Below are 6,094 nucleotides of genomic sequence, written 5' to 3' on the forward strand. Positions count from 1 at the left end.
GGAAGGAGAACAAAGTGCATGTTAAAGCCTTTAAAAAGTTTACGTTTTAAAATACAGTAATAACAATCTCAGCTTTAAACTGCTGAGATGTAAATTTTGGCTCCATAGAGTGCCGATCCCCTTCATGGATCACTGTCTTGCCATGGCAAAAGGGCTTGCATAGCACAAGGAAGCTATGAGCTATGCCATGCAGGGGCACCCAAGACAGACAGGTCATAGCAGAGAGCTCTGATAAAAGCTGATCCACTGGAGAAGGAAATGGCAACCCACTCCAGTATCTTTGCCATGAAAATCCCATGGACAGAATCATAAGAATCAAAGATATGACATCAGAAGATGAGCCCCTCAGGTTGGAAGGTGCCCAGTGTGCTACTGAGGAAGAGCAGAGGGCTAGTACTAGCCACACCAGAGAGAATGAAGCAACAGGGTCAAAGCAGAAAGGACACTCAGTTGTGGATGTATCTGGTGGTGAAAGGAAAGTCCAATGTTGTAAAGAACAATACTGCATAGGAACCTGGAACGCAAGATCTATGAATCAAGGAAAGCTGGATGTAGTCAAACATGAGATGACAGGACTGAACATCAACATCTTGGGGATCAGTGAACTAAAATGGACAGGAATGGGTGAATTTAATTCAGATGACCATCAGGTATACTACTGTGGGCAAGAATCCCTCAGAAGAAATGGCGTAGCCATCTTAATCAATAAACGAGTAGGAAAAGCAGTCCTGGGATACAATCTCCAAAATGACAGAACAATCTCAGTTCAAATCCACGGCAAACCATTCAACATCACAATAGTCCAAGTCTGTGCCCCAACCACCAATGCCAAAGAGGCTGAATTTGACCAGCTTTTGAATTGTGGTGTTGGAGTAGACTTCTGAGAGTCCCTTGGACTGCAAAGAGATCAGATCAGTCAGTCCTAATCAACCCTGACTGCTCTTTAGGAGGTCAAGTACTAAAGCTGAAGCTCAAGAACTTTGGCCACTTAATGAAAAGGAAGGACTCAGTGGAAAAGACCCTGATGCTGAGAACGATTGAAGGCACAAGGAGAAGGGGATGGCACAGGTTGAGGTGGCTGGATGGGGTCACTGGAGAGGTGGGTGTGGGGTTGGGTGTACTCGGGGGGGGATGGTGGAGGACAGGAGAACCTGGAGGTATGTTGTCCATGGGGTCGCAAAGAGTCCAGCACAACTTTGCGACTGAACAACAACCAGAGTGCTGATGTGCAAAGGGGGAAAAGAGTTAACTATTGCATTCTCATGTCACAAACTCATGTTACAAAGTAAATGCGTTTCCTGCAAGATAAGTGCAATAGCTACTTTTTCGTGGGTGGCAGCTGAGTTCTGCGCCTTGAAGTTCTGCACGACAGATGCGTGCCGGCAAGAAGATACAGCGATGCAAACGCTGGACCCCTCTGCGTGCCAGGCAACTGAGCCGGCTGAAGGCTCTGCGACCAGTAAAAAGCCTCCTGGTACGCCGGGCTCCCTTATGGGCCGCTCCTGTCCCTTCGCTGCCGCCCCTCCCGCCTGAAAGAGTCCGCCCAGCGGGGCCAGGGCGTCAGGGGAAGCTCCGAAACTCACGCAAAAGCAGGACGACGAGAACGGCCACGGCCACGGGGACCAGGAGCTGCAGCCGCGCCGCGTCCTGGGCTGGCAGCAGAGCGTCCTGGGGAAGGGGCGATCCTTCGCGCGCCGCTGCCACTTCAACGGTATTCATCTCCACGCGCTCGCCTGCCTGGGCAACCGGCTCCGCGAGACGTGACGACGTGTCCTTCCCGGGACCCATCACCTTCCGCTCTCCGTGAGCACGCACTGCCTGCCGGGACGCTCCGGCCGTGTAGTCAGTGAGGAGGGCTCATGGGAGTTGTAGGCTGAAAATCCGGAGGGCTTCCGGTTGTCCACGACTGCTGTAGGAGGAAAGAACGAGTCTTTGCTTTTTCGGGAGGGGGCAGTTCACATTTGAGGGCAAGGGTGTCAGCGTTGTAGCAAAACTTAAAAAGAGTTGTGCGGCACCTTAGCCAAAACTATTGCAGCAAAAGCTTTGGCGGTCCAGAGCCCATTGTATCCAGTACAAGAAGTGTGCTTCTTACTTAGGAGATGCTTGTAAACAAGGCTTGCCCAACCTGTTGCTCTCCAAGGTGCTGCGATGTGTAGTCTAACCCAGCTGGAAGGCAACAGGTGGAGGATGGCTGAGGGCCCACATGCCATGAAATCAGAAAATTTTAATGACCATCTGCTATTGATAGCCTGACTTCCAAACCAGCTAAATGGAACAACTATCAGGTGAATCCACAGTTGTCTGCAGAATCGAACTCAAAACGTGCTCATCAATGGTACCTTCTCAAATCTGGGAGAGCTAACAAGTCTGGTACTGCAGGGTTCAGTGCTTTTCAACATTTTTATGTATGATTTGAATAAAGAAGAAGGGGACAATGATCAAATTTGCAAATGATCCAAACATTGGGGTAGCTAATACCCTGGAAGACAGAAATAAGATTCAAGGTGATCTTGATAGGTTGGAGTGCTGGGCTGAAAAGAACAGAATGAAATTCAATAGGGACACATACCAAGTTCTGCAGCTAAGAAAAATAAACCAAATACACTGTTACAAGATAGGGAATACCTGACTCAGCAACTTTGCTAAGTGAGAAGAATCTTGGAACTGCTGTTCCTGCAAATGTCAACAATACAATGTGGCTGCAAAATGGGCAAATACTATATCAGGCCTCATTAACAGAAATATCACTGTACTGTTACAAAGAGGAAGGACAGAATCTCGTCTTGATCATCTGAGAGTGCAAGACATGGGATAATGGGCTCAAGTTACAGAAAGCCTGATTCTGGCTAGATATCAGGAAAAACTTCCTGTCTGTTAGAGCAGCACAACAATTACCTATGGAGGTTGTGGCTTTTCCCACACTAGAGGCATTCAAGATGCAAGTGGACAGCCATCTGAAAGGGATGGTTTAACTTGGAGTCCTGCAATGAGCGGGGAGTTGGACCCCCTGGCCCCCTGGTCCCTTTCAGCTCTATTTTTCTGTGATTCTATGAAACTGTGCATTGTTCAGTCAGAACCAAACAGGATTCTGCAATGTGAAATGGCGATTTGTCTAATCCAAAGACAACAGTGCATTTAATCAGGAGCAACCAAAATGTCACAAAACAAAGAGAAGGTTTTTGGATTCTCAAGAACTCTTCATCAGGCTGGATGTCACTCAAAGGTCATAGGAAGGATAAGAAAATAACATAAGAAATGTATTGGCTGACTTTCAAAAGGCCACAGTATTTTCCCAAAGAAGCATACAGTATAGAATGAATTCATTTAAAAACATATTACATTACTAAATAACAAAACAACAACAGTAAGTGGGACACCAGTAAAACCAGACCATTTCCCCCAGTTCCATTCTATTGCATAAAACAGGTTCACATGTAGAATTCTGAATCAAATGACCCCAGTTTTTAAAAAACAAAGTCGAGCAGTTCATCAGATCTATTTCTAAGCTAAATATACAGGTTTCTTGTTAGGTAAAGGCAAGTATGGCTACTTTTATGCTAGCAAAGCCAGAGATCAATTTTGGCAGGGGCTTAGAATGAAAGTTGACTAAAGCCAATTTGTGTAGCATTACTAGTAACTGGAGAGCATGTGACCATCATAAAGCACGATCTCTCTTCAAATGGTAGAAAATAATCTTTCCTTTTTTGGTAGATTCTGCTTCTGAGTGGCTAAATTTTATGTGCCTTGGAGAATATCAAATCCAACTGTTCAGTGTGAAATCTACAGCAAGCAGATGTTCAGAGGAAAACTGCCGGGTGTTGTGCTTACAGAGTGGATGTCAGACATTGCTTCTTTGTCCCAGAACCCAACATGAGTGCAACATGAGGCTACATTCAATCCATCTTGGGACTTCAGCAGTTTTGCTATTTGCAGGCTCCAGCCAGTACTGATCAAAAGGCTTCGTGGAGCTACTCTGTCTTCTTCTCCCAACAGATTTTGAATGGAAAGATGAACGATATATGAAATGGGAAGGAAGTGAGTTTCAAGTTGCGGATGACATTATTTGGACCATACCACACTCCAAGAGAATTATCTGAAAGGGGCAGACGAATGGCATGAAAACAACTTAATTTGAATGGGTGTTTAGGTCTAGTTTTGATACTGAGATTGCCTTGGCTGCTCTGTATGATTATGTGTGTCAGGAAAGTCATAGGGGGAGCGTGTCCCTGTTGGTACTCCTTGATCTCTTAATAACACAGAATACCATTGACCATGGTATCCTAGACCTAGAGGAACTGTTCGAGATGGGGTTGCTGCTTTTCTGATCCTACTTGAATGTTGGTTTCCAGGGGTTACTGCGTGGGAGTACTGATAAGCTTTATGGCTCCTCTAATATGGAGTTGATTTTATCCCCATATTTTTAACATTCATGCGAGATACTGTGGGGGCCATTCAGAGTTCGGGGGTGTGTTCTCATTGGTATGTGGATGATACATGACTCTACTTTTCCTTTTCATCTCAGACCGGTGTGACAGCAGGGCTGGCCATGCATGAAGCAGGGAGAGGTTGCCACATCAGGTAAGAGGTGCAGAGGGGCAGCACATTGCATCCCCCATCTTTTCCCAGCTGGGGGGGGCCACTGACCCATTGTTTCCTGCAGGTGTTTTACAGGTGCCTACTAGCTGCTCTCCTGCAATTTTGAAAGGTCATTGGGTATATGTTGTGGATCGGGTTTGGGAGTTGGAGGCACTGCTCTGTGGTGGTTCCACTCCTATCTCAATGGCTGATTCCAGAAGGTGGTGCTGGGCGACTATGGCTCTGCGCCATGGCAGTTATGCCATGGAGTTCCTCAAGGGTCCATTTTGTCCCCCTTGCTATTCAACATCTACATGAAACCGCTGGGAGAGGTCGTCAGGAGGTGTGGGCTGCGGAATCATCAGTACGCTGATGATACCCAGCTCTACCTCTTGTTTTCAACCAATCCAGGTGAGGCAGTGGCTGTACTGAACCGGTGCCTGGCCAAGGTAACGGGCTGGATGAGGACCAATAAACTGAAGCTCACTCCAGACAAAACGGAGGTCCTGTTGGTAGGTGGTTCGGGCTTCGGGGTGGGGGACCTGGACCTTGTGCTGAATGGGTTTGCACTCCTTCTTAGGGACAAGGTTCGCAGCTTGGAAGTGCTCCTCGACCCTGAGCTATCATTAGAAGCTCAGGTGACGGCGGTGGCAAAGAGCGCTTTCCTTCAGCTTCAGTTAATCCATCAGCTGCGTCCCTATCTGGAGAACGATTACCTGGCAACAGTGACACATGCTCTGGTAGCTTCCTGATTAGACTTCTGTAACGCGCTCTACGTGGGGCTACCCTTGAAGACGGTCCGGATACTTCAATTGGTGCAAAGCAGAGCTGCCAGGTTGCGGATGGGGACTGGGCGTTGTTCTCATATAACCCCAGTTCTCCGTCAGCTTCACTGGCTCCCCATTGAAGTCTGGGCCCAATTCAAGGTGTTGGTTTTCACCTATAAAACCCTCAATGGCTTGGGACCTGGTTATTTAAAGGAGCGCTTGCATCCATATATGCCCTCCCGCCCCTTGAGATCGGCTGCAGAGGCCCTTCTCCGGGAACCCTCCATGAAAGATATTCAGAGAGTGAGTACCCAGAGGAGGACCTTCTCTACGGTGGCACCCCACCTCTGGAATGTGCTCCCCAGAGAGGTCTGCCTGGCACCGTCGTTATTTGTTTTTCGGTGCCAGGCCAAGACCTTTTTATTTAAAAGTTATTTTAATTGCTAATTTATGAATTGTATTTATGGGGTTTTTATGTACATGCCAGTTTTTTAACTCTAATTGTATAAACTGTTTATTTATGTTTATTTATTATCGTTGTAAGCCGCCCCGAGGCTTTTTGCAAATGGGGCAGCATAAAAATGGTTTAAATAAAATAAAAATGAAAAATAAATAAATAAAATTTGAGGTTTGTGTAAAAACATCACAGATGAGACCTCTTGTGCCACACTTCTCAAGGAGAGAAAAGCTGATGGGGATGAAGATGCTCCCATCCTCGGCTGATCTACACGGATCGTCAGAAGATGAGAGAT

The 6,094-nt window shown here is 46.8% G+C and overlaps 1 long non-coding RNA gene across 1 annotated transcript; it reads left to right on the forward strand.

Moving 5' to 3' along the window:
• Window positions 1-2,085: 2,085 nt before the first annotated feature.
• On the forward strand, window positions 2,086-4,637 carry LOC123035328. The gene is made up of 3 exons (XR_006416917.1): window positions 2,086-2,285; window positions 3,712-4,035; window positions 4,523-4,637. It is a non-coding gene; the product is annotated as an uncharacterized LOC123035328 (long non-coding RNA).
• Window positions 4,638-6,094: the final 1,457 nt, after the last annotated feature.

This window comes from Varanus komodoensis, unplaced genomic scaffold (assembly GCF_004798865.1).
Source record: "Varanus komodoensis strain SLA01 unplaced genomic scaffold, ASM479886v1 scaffold783, whole genome shotgun sequence".
Classification (NCBI taxonomy): Eukaryota; Metazoa; Chordata; class Lepidosauria; order Squamata; family Varanidae; genus Varanus; species Varanus komodoensis.